Genomic DNA, 17,979 nt, shown 5'->3' with positions numbered 1-17,979 from the left:
ATGAAAGATCCATGTGGCAAATTGAATAACTGAGTGGTAAAGGGACATAGATACCTCACTGTTTCATGGAACCTTTCGATTAAGCATCTGAGCACTGTGTACAGGACTTGGGAATATAAGTATTAGAGGATCATGGAATATCTGTATTTGGAAGGGACCTCGAGGATCATGTATTCCACCTCCTGGTTCCACACCGGACCTCGTATGGGTCAAGCCCTGTGTCTGAGAGCCTTGTGCAAATGCTCTTTGGCCTTTGTCAGCTCAGTGCCAAACCACTGCCCTGGGGAGCCAGTGCCAAATTCCATGTATCTAGTTCATCCTACAGAATGATGCCAAGAACAGTTATAGAGATCGACTTACAAACAAAATTCTTGTCCTGAATTAATGGTACACTCACCATTAAAAAAAAAAAAAAAAAAAAAAAGAGAAAAAGAAGAAAAAAAAAAGAAAAAAAAAATCAAAGCCACATTCTTACGCTGGCATTTTACAGTATTGTCAGATTTTTGTAATTCTGTTTTGTCATATAAGATTCTCTCATCATGAAATAATGACCAAGTTCTCTTTTCAGATCTAAACATACAAATGCTAAAGGCAGCAGTGCTGTTCAAGAGTACATTACCAGCTCAAACACTGCTTTGGCTATAAAACTGAAGGTAGTAAGGAATTTTATCAAGGAGTTAGAAGAAAACATGTAAGTGTAGATTTAAAAGCAACCTGTATTGTTACTTAGAGTTTGATATAGTGTAATCCAATGCACAGTACTTGTAACGTGTGTTTTACAAAATGCTGTGCAATGTAGGCATCTATTAAGATAAATGCTGCAAGTTCTAATATGTCCATGACCTTTTCAAACTGTTCCTTACTCCTACACATCACTACGAGTAGTTCTTCTGTCAGGAAGGATCACCTGAGTAATTAACCTGTGACCTTAAGTTTGGAATTAAATGCATACAGTGGAAGTAAGAGCTGTGGGTTATTTTGCTCTTTCAGTGTTGAACAGCCGAGGTGTTTTGTTTTGGAGGGTGGATAGTGATGGGACAAGTGGGGAATGGCTTTAAACTGAGACGGGGGCTGTTGAGGTTTAGGTTGGATGTGAGGAGGAAGTTTTTCAGCCAGAGGGTGGTGAGGCACTGGAACAGGTTGCCCAAGGAGGCTGTGGATGCCCCATCCCTGCAGGCATCCAAGGCCAGGCTGGATGTGGCTCTGGGCAGCCTGGGCTGCTGGTGGGCAGCTTAGAAAGCCCACAGGACTTTATTGCAGCCCTGGGTGCAGGGGGATCACTGCTCCTCGCATGCACACAGAAGAGCTGGAGCACACAGGTGATGTCCATTCCACTTGTGAACATTCCTGCAATTCCAGAGAGCGTGTGCCTGTTCCAGTCACTGCTGCACAGATTAAAAACTGATTGCAGATGAGCTGTTTTGGTATGGGGTTCTTGCCAACGGTCTGCAGTGGCTGTGTGATTCCTCGGGGAGTTGCTCTCCAGCCCAAAGGTCATGTCCTAAGTCGACCAGATCCCGTTTGTGTCCAGAAATGGCTGACAACAGATCAGCTGCTGGTCAAGTTTCTAACATCACACTGGCCTTGCTCCAGTGTCTGTGTCATCAGCCCCAGCACATACGATGCACCTCTTCAAGGCTTTGCAACACTGAGACTCTGCACTTGGGCTCCAGACATCCTGCTGCACCAAGAGGTTATTCTAGCTTTGGTATCTTGCAACTTTGTCTATAACTACATCACTGTAATCATAAATGTCTAGGAGAATGGAGATGGAGAAATTAATCTCCCTGTAATTCTCTGTACTGCAGCCCCGTGGTTGTCAACACCTAATGCAATATTGAAATTTCATTTGAGAAATTGAAAGCTGTCCCTAACAAAAAAACATCTGCATTTGTTATTGAAATCACACTGAGGATCAATAAATCCAAATGCTTCTAGCATAACCACGATTATAGGCAGTGTTTAGACAAGCTCTTACAGGAAAACCATGAACACAAGGCTAAAGAGAGACTAAGTGATGCACTCTGCAGGAATACTCATGGAAGTCTTCACAGTGCAGGAGTCTGATCTGATTACAGATGCTGTGCTTTAAGTACCCCTTATCATATCTTTTTTTTCACTGTTGTGCAGGGGTTGGACTCAGTGATCTCTGGAGGCTGGAGATGCTGTTTGCTATTGGCAGATGGAGAGAGGAAAAGCAAGTAAAAGGCATGCTGTGCATAGCCACCACATGGCATCTGCACCATTTCCCCCTGCACCAAGGAGGAGCAGCTCACAAGCTTGGCCTGGGCCAGGGAAGGGAGCAGACAAACATCTGGACCGACCCCAAACGAGCTGGTTCTGCAGGTTGGGTGTCTTCTGCTGCTTGTCTCACATCCTGCTGCTCAGCGGTAGATTTGTTCCTGCTCAGTGCTAACAGGAAACTCACACAGCATTTCTGTTTCAGCTGTGCCAACGCTTTGATCCCTTGCTGCTTGGATGGGGCGTTTGAAGAATGATGCCTGTGCTGATGTCCAGCCAGGCTTTGGGGATGAGTCTCCACACCAGGGTCCGTCTGACAGGACTGAGGGTTGGGGATCCAGCCAGGTCGAGTCCAGCGTGCTTTGCTCTTGTTCTTAGTGCTTGTTTTTGCTCAGGAGGGCAGGAGGTGAACCTCGTGAACCAATGCCTGCAGACGGGGTTTGCAGAGAAAGAGGTCCTGCAGGCCTTGTGTGACAGCCACGGAGCTGCAGCGAGGCTGCATCAGTGTAAAACACCAGAGATCCACGGAGGTGTGAAGGGGAGCTGTGGGCTGCAGTCACGCAGGAAGGGATGTGCATGCTCGGGGTTTGGTTGTTGTGTGTGTGTTAAGTGACTGTGATACCACTGCTGGGTCAGTGTGAGTGTACGGAACAAGTGTGACAGCCTTTTTGATGGAGTCCTGTGAAAGGATTCCTATGGATTTGAGATCCAACTATCAGCCTGTGGGCATCATCCAGGAGTTGGGGTAGGGGATGAGGCAAGGGAAGTTGGGCTGAGAAAGGGATAAAGCAGTCTGGCAGCAGTTCTGTGTTTCTCCCATCTCCTGCTTTATTTCCTTCCAGGTGAAATAGATGGGTGCTGCAACATGCCCTTGAATGTAACAAAACCCACTCTAGTGTGGATTTGACATGGGCCCAGCACTGCAAGGTACGCTGCTGGGAGGAAGCGTCCATCTGGCTGAGGGCAGGAAGGCCCTCCAGAGGGATGCACTGAGGCCAGTTGTGCGAGGCTCAACAAGAGCAAGCGCCAGGTCCTGCGCTTTGGTCATGACGACCCCGTGCCAGCTTCTCCAGGATTTGGCTGGGGTAGAATTCCAAGCAGCCCCTGATTCCAGAACGTTGGGCTGGGCTGTTGGAATCTTCTGCCCTTGTGACTGGTCTTGCCTCCCCACCCTGTCCGTCGTGGTGGAGCAGCCTGGTGGCCCTCAGTGATGTCATAAGGGCTAGAATGAGGGGAGGAGCAGTGCGTGCTGCGTCCCTTCATTGGAGCGCTGGAGCTCTGACTGAGCAGCTCGCTTGTTGCACTTGTGCACCGACTGCGTCCCTTTGTCTTCACACCGTCCTGTGCAGCACCTTGTAGGTAAGCTGAGACAGTGTGGGAGAGACGGGGGGACAGTGAGTGCTGAGAACTGCTGGCTGGCGGAGCTCATAGGATCACATTATCTCCATCAGCAGAGGGGTGGCCATGAGGGACAGGGAGGTGATCTTCCCCCTCTCTCAAGCTCTGCTCTTGTGAGGCCCCAGCTGCAGTACAGTGTCCAGAAAGACAGGGAGCTGTTGGAGAGGGTCCAGAGGCGAGCCACAGAGATGATCAGGGGACAGGAGCACCTCCCCTGCAAAGACAGGCTGAGGGAGCTGGGCTTGTTCAGCCTGGAGAAATGAAGGCTGTGGGGTGACCTCATGGCAGCCTTCAGTACCTAAAGGGAGCCTACAAAGAGGAGGGGAATCAACTCTTTGAAAGGGTAGATAACAGCAGGACAAGGGGAAATGGTTTTAAGTTGAAAACTTAAGGTTTTAAGATGAGGGAGGGCAGATTTTGGTTTTTCCCTCGTAGTCTTTGCTAAACCGTGGAAGCAAACTGACCTGCTCTTTCTCTCTCCTCTCTCCACCCTCTGCCTGCTACCCTGCTGCAGCTTTTGCTCGTGGAAGATCAGAGCAAAGTGACAAGGAACGGCTGCGGATTCGTGAGATTTGTCTCCCTCGTTCTGATCTCTTGCCAGGTACCTGCCATGCTTTGTCCCCCCACATGCTTTAGCAGCCCGTGACGCCCCGTGTTTAGTAACACAGCCTCATCCAGCTTTGATGGGACGCTGGTCACGTGTGGGTTTTCTCCACGTGCTCTGCAGCTCAGCCCTCAGAAGGATGCTGTCTGTGGTGCTGTGACCAGCTGGTCTTAAGTAAACCAGTCCCTTAGGCCAAGAGTCCCAGCCCCAGCTTGTGCAGAGCTGCACAGCATCACCAGGGACACCAGCAGGCGTGCTTGGGCTGTGTGAGTGTGCCCGACAGCTGTAGGGAGCACAGCAGAGATGTGAACAGAGAAAATAAAAGTGTGTTTCTTTTCAGTTCCAGCTTGTCACACCTACGCTGATGGCTGTGGCGTGCAGCGAGATCAGCTGTGGGCCTGACCTGGCATGGACAGAGGTAGAGTATGAAGCTCTGATTGGTCTTTGTTCCCTGACTGCAGCCAGCAGAGTGAGCCGCAGATGTGCTCTCCTGCTTTCCAAGAGAGCTCCTCTGTGGCAAGACAGCAGTGCAAGAGTGGCAAGTTTATCAAAGTACCAGAGCCATCTCGGCTGTGGGGTTTGTCCTCTACTGACTTTTCCCTTGAAATGGCTGCAGAAACAACAATCATTCTCTGCTCTGTTTGGCCTCGCTGTTGGTTGGACTGCTCAAGAGAGCTGCTTGGTGCTTGCAATGGCACTGTTTGCACCTTGTAACTGCAGCCGTAGCTTTGGTTTCCCTCTTCACGGTCTCCTAGCATCTTAAACAGTCAGCCTTCCTGCACAAAGAGCGCAGGAAAGGATGGGGCAAAATGGACAAGGCCACCTGTCTGCGTCAGTGCCATTGCTGATTAGCCTGGGTGGGGAGAGTTGCATCTTTGCTGGCGTGTGCCTGCTGCACACCAGGGAGAGAAACAGCCGTTATTAGACTTGCAGTTCCTTCTGAAGTGCCCATGATAAGGACCGAGTGCATTTCCTGCAGCTTTCTCTGCAGATGTGCTCCTCACCTTGAAATCCTCCTTGTTGGTTCCCAGCTCCTCACCGTGGCCTGTGCTCTCTGTTTCAGGCTGAGAACAAGGGGAAGCCCCTGCTGGACCATGAGGTGGCACCTGTGAATGTTCCAGCTATTGCTGCTGCCCATGCTATTAAGAGACACGTTGCCCAGGCAGCGGATGAACTCTCCTTTGAGGTAAGCAGTTCAAGGCGTTCCTTGTTGCTCAATTTTACAATGGCAAATGCCTTCAGAGCTGCACTGGTGCAAGTGCTTTAATGCTCGGCGATGTTTGGCAGTGCAGAAGAATGCAGACATTTGAGCTGTGCTTTCCCAGCCGTACTGAAGCTGGGATTGACACTGCAATCTCTTGCAGGTGGGAGACATCGTGTGTGTCATCGACATGCCACCAAAGGAGCTGACCCCCTGGTGGAGAGGCAAGCTCGGCTTCCAGGTAGGCACAAGCTTCAGATTGGAGAGTGCAACTTCAGTAGAGGCAGGAATCTCAGCTTAAAGCTGCTCTGCCTGCACAGGATGCCTAAAGGACATAAACAGTTTCCCTGTGTCGGTGTCAGAGGACCTTGCCTTTGGCTGCAAATGTTGAAAAATTATTACCTTTATGCTGTGAACTATGGCGATTTTCTGCTGGATAGTCTTATGGAACGTCAGGCAAGCACGTTCCGAGGGAAATGTTATCTGGCTTTTGGTTTAACAGTTCAGATCTGAGAAGTGCTGCATGCAATAGTTGGCCTCTCTTTTCTTCTTGTTACAGGTTGGATTTTTCCCAGGGGAGTGTGTGGAACTCATTAATAAGAACATTCCTGAGGCACTCATCAACTCAGTGCCAAAGCCAGGTATGGATGTTACATTTCATGGTGTGGGGAAGCAAAATGAAGTCTTTTTTGGGGTGTGTTCCATGTTTAGTACCTCCTTTATCCATGCCACATTGTCCTCTGGGTTGATGATTCTTCATGCACGCCATGGGGCAGGGATTTGGCCCAATCCTCCTGTGTTTATGATTGGACTTGGGGAAACTATAGAATCTTCATAGAATGGCTTTGGATGGAAGGGACCTCAGGGATCATCATGCTCCAACCCTCCCGCCTCAGGATGGTCTCCCAGCCCCCACATTTAATGTGAGACTAGATCAGGCTGCCCAGGGCCCCATCCAACCTGGCCTTGGGCTCCTCCAGAGATGGAGAAAATCCCTTTTTGTATGTACTGGTTGGTAATGTTCTTCCCGTTCTGACGTGCTCTGTAGAATGTGCTGTGCTCGGCCTCGTCCAACGGAGCCAGACCTGAAATGACCTGGTTTCTTCCTTTTGTTGTGCAGTGCCCAAGAAACGCAGCAAGATCCTCACCTTCCTTCGTTCCTTGGTGAAGGCCCGCCCAAAGAAACCGACCGAGCGGGAGGTGGAGAAGGAAAGGGTGTTTGGCGGTGACCTGGGAGAGCATCTTCTCCACTCCGGTCGTGATGGTAAGGAGCTGCCTATTCCTGAGATCTTCCTCTGCTGGGCATCTAAAGAAGATGAAAGGGAGCTCATATCTAGCAGGGGGCAGGCTGATAGCCGTGGAGACACGTGTAATGGGAGTTGATGGCTGAAGGATAAAGTGAGGCGGATGCTCCTAAGAGACAAGCACATCTGTATTTGCTTCAGCCAAGCCTGGCTGGGCTTAGTGGATGGGATGTGACTCCCGGGAGCACAGCCTGCAGCACGATTGAATCAGGAGCTCCACTGACGGCTGGCACGTGTTCTTCAGTCCCCCAGGTCCTCCAGAGCTGCGCTGAGTTCATTGAGCAGCACGGCGTGGTGCAGGGGATATACCGCCTGTCCGGCGTCGCGTCCAACATCCAGAGACTGCGGTAAGAGTGCTGCGACTGACACAGCCTGAGTGCATCTGGTGTGGCTTTGGGCTTGCCTTCCTCTCGCTCAACCGGGTTTGCGTCCCTCTCTCCAGGCAGGAATTTGAGTCGGAGCAGATTCCTGAGCTCACCGTCCGTGACATTCACAGCGTGAGCTCCCTCTGCAAGATGTACTTCAGGGAGCTCCCGAACCCTCTGCTCACCCACCAGCTGTACGGCAAGTTCTCGGTAAGCACAAGGCCACGTCTTTCATTTCCCTCTTCCTGGGCCTCTTGGCAGATGGCTGCAGCAGTGCCCCAGCTCGGAGGCCCTTTTGCTGTCAGCCCCACGAGGTTTACTCGCAGTGGTGTACTAGCCTGATTGGTGTCTCGCTCCCTTTCTGCACTACTCCAGGATGCTGTTGGTGCCGCTACAGAGGAGGAGCGGCTGCTCAGAATGCAGGACGTCATCCAGCAGCTGCCCGCTCCTCACTACAGGTCAGTGCTGCCCTCAGCCTGCTGAGCTCAGCCCTGCTGCATTGCAGAGGGCAACGATGCGGTTCCAGGCTCTGTCTCACGCCGGCAACACGATGCCTGTGTATGCTGAAGGGTTGAAGGCTCCATGGGCTTACTTTATGGGGTCAGTTCCTGGGCACGGGGGCACGCTTGGTGCAGCTGATGGCTGCGGCTGTGCTGTGCTGGGGCTTGGTGCTGCAGCGTGGCACTCAGTCAAGTTGGATCTACTTCACCTTCGGTGACAGTAGCAATCACAAGAAGTAGCATGAATGGAGGTTTGCTTTCTGAATTGCAGCACGGCATGCTCGTTGGTGCTGAACGTTTGCCTCTCTTGTTTTCCAGGACACTGGAGTTCCTGATGAGACACTTGGCGTGTCTGGCTGGGAGCTTTAGTATAACCAACATGCATGCCAAGAACCTAGCCATTGTGTGGGCTCCAAACCTCTTAAGGTAAACTGCTGGTTCTGTTCCAACACAACGCTTCATCTGTTCTCCAGTAAAAAAAAAAAAACAGTCCTCCCTTTTTCTCCATCAAATGTGCTCTTCTCCTGTAAAATCTGTGGCTGACAGCAGAGCAGGAGCCTGGGCTGTTCTCCATCCCCACGGGCACAATGTCTAGGTGACAATTTCTGCAGTCTTGTTGAGATGGGACTGACGTGTCCTTGATCATCCAGGGGAATTTCTGCAGTGGCATCACTGATTGCCCACTGCGGAAGTCTCCAGAGCCTCAGCTGACAGCTTTTGGCTGCAACAATTCAGACTCGGGGAAACGGTCTTGGAGAAATGACTTCTAAAATCTGCCTTTTCTACAGATCACAGCAGAACGAGTCTGCCTGCGCCAGCGGAAGAGCTGCCTGCATGGAGCTGCAGACACAGTCAGATGTGGTGGAATTCATCATCAACCACACAGACGTCCTCTTCGGCTCCAAATCCAGAGCAGACATTGCAAATGCAGCAGGTGAGTGTCTTCCTCCATTAGCTTTATCTTGACCTGACACCTTGACCAAATGCAGGCCTTCTCCGGGACCTTTGAGATACTCTTTTACTATCAAGGGGACAGCAGACCTCTCGCTTCCATTAGGGTATGGCATCCTGTTGCTGGATGCTGAGAATGTCCAAGCCCAAAATTTACAAGGAGGAAACCATCATTATTATGGTTTGCATGCAGGAGAAGCTTGATGCAAGCGTTGCAGCAAAGCTTTCTCAGTTCCCTGCCCCCATTTCCTTGGGTTTTTCCTTGCCTATTTTGATACAGTAAGCTGCTCTTAATGATGACCGTTTCCTTTGCCATAAACACACCTCTGCCCACATGGTTATTTTGGGCTCCTCTTCTTCCAGTGTCTCGGATAAGCAAGCCTGAGAAAAATACAGCACCTCCCCCAGAACTGTGGTGGCTGTGCTGCTGCTTTCTGATCCTCGCTCTTACCTGTGGTTTTCCCTGACAGGGCACAATTCTCTCCCAGGGCCCAAGTCTGTGGGGGTCTCTTCTGCTGCCACAAAGCTGCTCAGCCTGGAGGAGGCACAGGCACAGAGGCGAGGCCACAGCAGCTCTCCCCCTGTGACAGAGAGCAGCAGGGACATCAAAGTGGAAGAAAGCCCTGCAGCTGGGCAGGGCAAATTCCACACCGTCATCGACTTTCCATCTGACAGGTAAAGAGGACTTTCTTTTCCAGCACCTAGCATCATTGTTTGGGTGGGTTTTTCTGTTTTTCTGCAGAAACCAGGCAGTGCTAGGAACAAGCAACTGCTGCCAAGAGCTCAGTGCAGCTCTTCCCTCACCCTGCACCACGCACGACTCACAGCGTTGGCTGTTTTCTCTCTCCAGGCAAAATCCACCGAGCAAGAGTGAGGAATCACCAGCTAGCAGTTGGTGTTGCTGCTTCAGGCTCAGAAAGCCATCCTCTGGCAGCAAACGCCAACTGCAGCGCAATGCCAGGCAGCCCTCAGAAACAGCAGTGGTAGTCCTGGCAGGTAAGGGTGCAAATGCAGCTTCCAAATCCCTGCTTTTCAGGAACATACAATTCAAGCTTGCTCTGCACTTGTATCTCCTTCTGCCATTCCAGCCCCTGCCTAATGTCTTCAGTACACCTCTGATCAACCACTGTCATAATTCAGCTTGTGAAAGTTTGACACTAACCCCTGTGTATCCTTTCTAGGTGAATCGAGCCCTTGCCAACCCACAAGATCCAGGGCAAGTAGCGAGGAAGCTCTGTGTGCTTCCATCAGTGGAGAGCTCTTAGGAAGCACAAATTGCTGCAGTTCCAACAGCAGCCTTCCACATGAAAACAGTGATGGAGAGAAGGAGCTCATCGAAGTCCATGCCCTCATTACACCTGGCTCTGCTGAAGTTGCTGACCTGGGCCTGCAAGACACCACAGTCGCCAGCCTGGATTGTAACCAGGAGTCCATGCAGTGCAGCCCATCCCAAGCACAGTGTGAGTGCCCCGACAGCAGCACCTCCATGCAGGAGCAGGTCAGCATCAGTGAGGAGGAGCAGAGCCTCTTGCAGGGGGACTTTCAATCAGGCCTCCAGTCTCAGGCACAGGACAGCAGCACTGAGAGCTCTGAGCCACTCTCTCCATGACAAGACAGGATGAGTCCCATCTTCACCGTGGACCTCTCACACCCTCCTGTCCTTTATTTAATAATAAAAGCACACTTGTGCTCAACCAACGCCTTGACTGCCTCCAGAGTCTTCATTCACACGGACTGGGATGAATGCAGCACACAGCAAGGCACCCCAGCTTGCAATGCTGTGGCCGTGGGGTGCGTGCAGCACAGCTCCGGGTTTGTTCCTGTTTTGTCTGGCTTTGGGATGTCTGCAGGGGGAGCTCTGCTACCATTTGGCATGGTAGCAAATAATCTCTCGCATCCTGGATGCTGCTCATGATACTCCCAAGCTTCCTGGCTGTGGCTTTGTGACGCTTTTCAGGGCTTTCTGATGCATTTCCATGCCTTGGCTGTTGCTTAACACCTCCCTCCTCCCATCATGTCCTTTCCTGGCTCCCATCTACGAACTGGCCCTGCAGATCATCTCCAGACCTGTCATCAGCACACTGCGGCAGGAGAAGCTCCCCCTGGCCAACGTCAGGCAGTACTGCTTGGTCTGCAGCTCAGTGGCCATTTCCCTTTTAGGCGGCTCCTGCAGAAGAATCAAGCAGCAGAACCTTTTGCTCACCCTGCAGCACACAAATGCTGCAAAAGCAGAAACAACCTGGGAATCTCTCGGTCTGCAAGACTTCACAGACACTTATTGACTGTGTCTGATGGCTCCCTCCCATCCTTGATTTCCTTCTCCCCTTCTCCTCGTCGGATCCCACTGCTGAGCCATGATCAAGCTGCCCAGTGTGGCAGAGCATCGTGCAGAGCCGTGCTGGCACCTCCTCCCCTTCCTCTCCTGCAGCTCAGCGTGCAACCTGAGGAAGGTTTTTTCTGAGAAAGTGACCAGCTCTTTTCCATCCCTTTGCCCCTACAAACAGTTGTCCAGAGGATCTTGTCCAAGAATTCCTGGAACAGCCTGCAGCTGGCTCTCCTGAAGTTCAGGCTCCTGCCTTTGCTTCCTGCCAGGCCCGCATTCCTTGAGATCACCAACTCAAGGAGGGCATGGTCACTGCAGCCCTGACCGCCTCCTGTCGTAACCCCTGGTGTGCACCATGTCCAGCAATGCTTCCCTTCTGCTTGCTGTGCCCAATGCCTGCACCACAGAGTGATTCTCACTGCACTCCAGGAGTCTGTCAGATTGCTTGCAGCCAGCCATGCTGATTTCCCAGACTGACTGGAATCCCCCATCAGGATGAGAGTCAGTGAGTGCGATGCTTCTGCTGGCTGCAGTAAGCAGCTCCCACCAACAGGCTCTCTTTCCAGGCGGCTGTAGCAGACCCTCACCTCCAGAAGCCCTGCACTGCTGCACTTCCTGATTTTACCCACAAGTTCACAACCTGCTCATGGCTCTTCTGAGTTCTTTGCAGTCAACTTCTCATCATAGAGGGCAAATCCCTTGCCTTCCAGAATTCCATAGTATCAATTGTGTCTGCTTTATGTCAGGATTTTTTTTCTTTCTTTTCTTTTTCCATTTTCTAGGTAGGAAAATGAATTTCTGAGCCAGGAGAAGCAGAAGTGAAACAGTCTTCCTGGCACTGCTCAGGTTGCAGGAGTTGCCAAGTGCTCCTCAGGTAATGTGTGCTGAAGAGCTGACCTTGGTGGCAGGGGCTGTGGCTGCATTTTGTGCCTGTCATGCGGGAATACAAGAAAGCCTATTCAGAGCAGGAGCTGCAGAGCGAGATAAACATCACGAGAAGGTAAGGCTGAGAAGCAAGGACACCTCCAGAAAGAAGAGAAAAACTGAGTCAAGTGAGCTGCGTGACGGCCGTGTGATGCTGACCATGATTGGAGGAAGAGCGCATGGCTGGGAATGACTGATGGCTCTGGTTGGATGGGTGCCTGTGTGCACAGAGGTAAGGAGTGTTTGTGGGATGTTTTGCTGGCATCTAACGGCTGTAAGGGGAAGTCAAGAGAGAAAACTTGTGAATGCATAGAAGGGATGTTAAAATCTGGAACAGACTGTTTGGATCTTTCACAGCTGAGTCCAGATTGCCACACTGCCAGAACCTGGGGCCTAGGATTTTCCTTTAAGAGTGCCAACTGCTTATTTTAATGATAAAAAGTAACATTGAAAAAAGCTTCCCTCCTTGCATTAGAATAAGGCATTGATATTTGATGTTTCTGTCTTTCCATTCCTTTAGCAGCCTGGGTGTTGATGCAGCTGCATGCATCTGCTGCCCTCCCCTTCTGTTTTGTGTAAAAGAACAGTAAAATATGCAATCAGTGTGAGATCTTTCTGAAGTATTTTACTTTATTTGCCCCTAGGCTGCAATGGCTGGGAAATGGCAGTGTCACCCAGGAGCCCACACGGCGACCTGATGTCTCATTGTTGGGGTCTATTGGAAACCAGATGTGTTTCCCTGCCCATGGCAAACACCAGACTTTCCATCCTTACAGTCCTTCCTGACATCAGCAGCAACTGAAACAACATCCCACTCACCTTTGCCATGTCTGGCAGAGGTTGCAGCTCTTTCTATTGCATCCCTCTTGCTTTCAAGTCAAGAGCTCCTGTGTCACACAAGGAAAAGCAATCTTTTACCTGCTTTGCCATGCTCATGGCAGCAGCAATGCAGATGCCAGCAGCTGATGCCCACAAGGACAGCCAGCCTGGACTTATTTTCATTACATATCTTTGTCCTGATGTCCTTCTACAAGCTGGAACATTTCTCCATGACAGCAGAAGAGGGCAGGAGGGGTCCAAGGTGAGGGCACACTCTCCCCAGTATATCTGGCACTCAAAGAGAAAGAGAAAATGAAAACAAGATGTGTTTCCCAGCCCATGGCAAACACCAGCCTTTCCATCCTTAAAGTCTTCCTGACATCAGCACTAATTGAAACAACATCCCACTCACCTTTTCCATGTCTGGCAGAGGTTGCAGCTCTTTCTATTGCATCCCTCTAGCTTTCAAGTCAAGAGCTCCTGTGTCACACAAGGAAAAGCAACCTTTTACCTGCTTTGCCATGCTCATGGCAACACCAATGCAGATGCCAGCACCTGATGCCCACAAGGACAGCCAGCCTGGACTTATTTTCATTACATATCTTTGTCCTGATGTCCTTCCTAGTAGCTTGGACATTTCTCCCTTTGAGCAGCAGAGGGCAGGTGGGGTCCAAGGTGAGGGCACACTCTCCCTGTTTATCTGGCACTGAAAGAGAAAGAGAAAATGAAAACCAGATGTGTTTCCCTGTCCATGGCAAACAACAGCCTTTCCATCCTTACAGTCCTTCCTGACATCAGCAGCTATGGAAACAACATCCCACTCAAGTTTGCCATGTCTGGCAGAGGTTGCAGCTCTTTCTATTGCATCCCACTTGCTTTCAACTCAAGAGCCCCTGTGTCACACAAGGAAAAGCAACCTTTTACCTGCTGTGCCATGCTCATGGCAGCAGCAATGCAAATGCCAGCAGCTGATGCCCACAAGGACAGCTAGCCTGGACTTATTTTCATTACATATCTTTGTCATTATGTCCTTCTAGAAGCTGGCACATTTCTCCCTATGAGCAGCAGAGGGCAGGAGGGGTCCAGCTTGCAGGCACACTCTCCTTTTTTTCTGGCACACAAAGAGAAGATGAAAACCAGATGTGTTTCCCAGCCCATGGCAAACACCAGCCTTTCCATCCTTACAGTCCTTCCTGACATCAGCAGCAATGGAAACAACATCCCTCTCACCTTTGCCATGTCTGGCAAAGGTTGCAGCTCTTTCTATTGCATCCCTCTAGCTTTCAAGTCAGGAGCTCCTGTGTCATACAAGGAAAAGCAATATTTTACCTGCTTTGCCATGCTCATGGCAGCAGCAATGCAGATGCCAGCAGCTGATGTCCACAAGGACAGCCAGCCTGGACTTATTTTCATTACATATCTTTGTCCTGATGTCCTTCTAGAAGCTGGAACATTTCTCCATCTCAGCAGAAGATGGCAGGATGGGTCCAAGGTGAGGGCACACTCTCCCCTGTTTATCTGGCACTCAAAGAGAAAGAGAAAATGAAAACCAGATGTGTTTCCCTGCCCATGGCAAACACCAGACTTCCCATCCTTACAGTCCTTCCTGACATCAGCAGCAACTGAAACAACATCCCACTCACCTTTTCCATGTCTGGCAGAGGTTGCAGCTCTTTCTATTGCATCCCTCTTGCTTTCAAGTCAAGAGCTCCTGTGTCACACAAGGAAAAGCAATCTTTTACCTGCTTTGCCATGCTCATGGCAGCAGCAATGCAGATGCCAGCAGCTGATGCCCACAAGGACAGCCAGCCTGGACTTATTTTCATTACATATCTTTGTCCTGATGTCCTTCTACAAGCTTGGCCATACACCCTCTGAGCAGCAGAGGGCAGGATGGGTCCAAGGTGAGGGCACACTCTCCCCTGTTTATCTGGCACTCAAAGAGAAAGAGAAAATGAAAACAGGATGTGTTTCCCAGCCCATGGCAAACACCAGCCTTTCCATCCTTAAAGTCTTCCTGACATCAGCACTAATTGAAACAACATCCCACTCACCTTTGCCATGTCTTCCAGAGGTTGCAGCTCTTTCTATTGCATCCCTCTTGCTTTCAAGTCAAGAGCTCCTGTGTCACACAAGGAAAAGCAATCTTTTACCTGCTTTGCCATGCTCTTGGCAGCAGCAATGCAGATGCCTGCAACTGATGCCCACAAGGACAGCCAGCCTGGACTTATTTTCATTACATATCTTTGTCCTGATGTCCTTCTACAAGCTTGGCCATACACCCTCTGAGCAGCAGAGGGCAGGATGGGTCCAAGGTGAGGGCACACTCTCCCCTGTTTATCTGGCACTCAAAGAGAAAGAGAAAATGAAAACAGGATGTGTTTCCCAGCCCATGGCAAACACCAGCCTTTCCATCCTTAAAGTCTTCCTGACATCAGCACTAATTGAAACAACATCCCACTCACCTTTGCCATGTCTGGCAGAGGTTGCAGCTCTTTCTATTGCATCCCTCTAGCTTTCAAGTCAAGAGCTCCTGTGTCACACAAGGAAAAGCAATCTTTTACCTGCTTTGCCATGCTCTTGGCAGCAGCAATGCAGATGCCTGCAACTGATGCCCACAAGGACAGCCAGCCTGGACTTATTTTCATTACATATCTTTGTCCTGATGTCCTTCTACAAGCTGGAACATTTCTCCATCTCAGCAGAAGATGGCAGGATGGGTCCAAGGTGAGGGCACACTCTCCCCTGTTTATCTTGCACTCAAAGAGAAAGAGAAAATGAAAACAGGATGTGTTTCCCAGCCCATGGCAAACACCAGCCTTTCCATCCTTACAGTCCTTCCTGACATCAGCAGCAACTGAAACAACATCCCACTCACCTTTGCCATGTCTGGCAGAGGTTGCAGCTCTTTCTATTGTATCCCTCTAGCTTTCAAGTCAAGAGCTCCTGTGTCACACAAGGAAAAGCAATCTTTTACCTGCTGTGCCATGCTCATGGCAGCAGCAATGCAGATGCCAGCAGCTGATGCCCACAAGGACAGCCAGCCTGGACTTATTTTCATTACATATCTTTGTCCTGATGTCCTTCTACAAGCTGGAACATTTCTCCATGACAGCAGAAGAGGGCAGGAGGGGTCCAAGGTGAGGGCACACTCTCCCCTGTATATCTGGCACTCAAAGAGAAAGAGAAAATGAAAACAAGATGTGTTTCCCAGCCCATGGCAAACACCAGCCTTTCCATCCTTAAAGTCTTCCTGACATCAGCACTAATTGAAACAACATCCCACTCACCTTTGCCATGTCTGGCAGAGGTTGCAGCTCTTTCTATTGCATCCCTCTAGCTTTCAAGTCAAGAGCTCCTGTGTCACACAAGGAAAAGCAACCTTTTACCTGCTTTGCCATGCTCATGGCAACACCAATGCAGATGCCAGCACCTGATGCCCACAAGGACAGCCAGCCTGGACTTATTTTCATTACATATCTTTGTCCTGATGTCCTTCCTAGTAGCTTGGACATTTCTCCCTTTGAGCAGCAGAGGGCAGGTGGGGTCCAAGGTGAGGGCACACTCTCCCTGTTTATCTGGCACTGAAAGAGAAAGAGAAAATGAAAACCAGATGTGTTTCCCTGTCCATGGCAAACAACAGCCTTTCCATCCTTACAGTCCTTCCTGACATCAGCAGCTATGGAAACAACATCCCACTCAAGTTTGCCATGTCTGGCAGAGGTTGCAGCTCTTTCTATTGCATCCCTCTAGCTTTCAACTCAAGAGCTCCTGTGTCACACAAGGAAAAGCAATCTTTTACCTGCTTTGCCATGCTCATGGCAGCAGCAATGCAGATGCCTGCAGCTGATGCCCACAAGGACAGCCAGCCTGGACTTATTTTCATTACATATCTTTGTCCTGATGTCCTTCTACAAGCTGGAACATTTCTCCATCTCAGCAGAAGATGGCAGGATGGGTCCAAGGTGAGGGCACACTCTCCCCTGTTTATCTGGCACTCAAAGAGAAAGAGAAAATGAAAACCAGATGTGTTTCCCTGCCCATGGCAAACACCAGACTTTCCATCCTTACAGTCCTTCCTGACATCAGCAGCAACTGAAACAACATCCCACTCACCTTTGCCATGTCTGCCAGAGGTTGCAGCTCTTTCTATTGCATCCCTCTAGCTTTCAAGTCAAGAGCTCCTGTGTCACACAAAGAAAAGCAACCTTTTACCTGCTTTGCCATGCTCATGGCAACACCAATGCAGATGCCAGCACCTGATGCCCACAAGGACAGCCAGCCTGGACTTATTTTCATTACATATCTTTGTCCTGATGTCCTTCCTAGTAGCTTGGACATTTCTCCCTTTGAGCAGCAGAGGGCAGGTGGGTTCCAAGGTGAGGGCACACTCTCCCTGTTTATCTGGCACTGAAAGAGAAAGAGAAAATGAAAACCAGATGTGTTTCCCTGTCCATGGCAAACAACAGCCTTTCCATCCTTACAGTCCTTCCTGACATCAGCAGCTATGGAAACAACATCCCACTCAAGTTTGCCATGTCTGGCAGAGGTTGCAGCTCTTTCTATTGCATCCCACTTGCTTTCAACTCAAGAGCCCCTGTGTCACACAAGGAAAAGCAACCTTTTACCTGCTGTGCCATGCTCATGGCAGCAGCAATGCAGATGCCAGCAGCTGATGCCCACAAGGACAGCTAGCCTGGACTTATTTTCATTACATATCTTTGTCATTATGTCCTTCTAGAAGCTGGCACATTTCTCCCTATGAGCAGCAGAGGGCAGGAGGGGTCCAGCTTGCAGGCACACTCTCCTTTTTTTCTGGCACACAAAGAGAAGATGAAAACCAGATGTGTTTCCCAGCCCATGGCAAACACCAGCCTTTCCATCCTTACAGTCCTTCCTGACATCAGCAGCAATGGAAACAACATCCCTCTCACCTTTGCCATGTCTGGCAAAGGTTGCAGCTCTTTCTATTGCATCCCTCTAGCTTTCAAGTCAGGAGCTCCTGTGTCATACAAGGAAAAGCAATATTTTACCTGCTTTGCCATGCTCATGGCAGCAGCAATGCAGATGCCAGCAGCTGATGTCCACAAGGACAGCCAGCCTGGACTTATTTTCATTACATATCTTTGTCCTGATGTCCTTCTAGAAGCTGGAACATTTCTCCATCTCAGCAGAAGATGGCAGGATGGGTCCAAGGTGAGGGCACACTCTCCCCTGTTTATCTGGCACTCAAAGAGAAAGAGAAAATGAAAACCAGATGTGTTTCCCTGCCCATGGCAAACACCAGACTTCCCATCCTTACAGTCCTTCCTGACATCAGCAGCAACTGAAACAACATCCCACTCACCT

At 50.1% G+C, this 17,979-nt stretch overlaps 1 protein-coding gene and 1 long non-coding RNA gene across 2 annotated transcripts in view; one reads left to right on the top strand and one right to left on the bottom strand.

Annotated features, from left to right (window-relative positions):
* The window catches only part of LOC149912559 (rho GTPase-activating protein 32-like), a 490,746-nt gene that overhangs the window by 154,205 nt on the left and 318,562 nt on the right, over positions 1 to 17,979 (bottom strand). The gene's annotated exons all lie outside the window — the stretch shown is intronic.
* On the top strand, positions 6,004 to 7,095 carry LOC149912572 (uncharacterized). Its single transcript, XR_016461565.1, has 3 exons — positions 6,004 to 6,085; positions 6,565 to 6,708; positions 6,993 to 7,095. It is a non-coding gene; the product is annotated as an uncharacterized LOC149912572 (long non-coding RNA).

Source organism: Phasianus colchicus, chromosome Z (genome assembly GCF_987193195.1).
Source record: "Phasianus colchicus chromosome Z, bPhaCol1.hap1.1, whole genome shotgun sequence".
Classification (NCBI taxonomy): domain Eukaryota; kingdom Metazoa; phylum Chordata; class Aves; order Galliformes; family Phasianidae; genus Phasianus; species Phasianus colchicus.
This window is presented reverse-complemented; position numbering and strand designations above follow the sequence as displayed.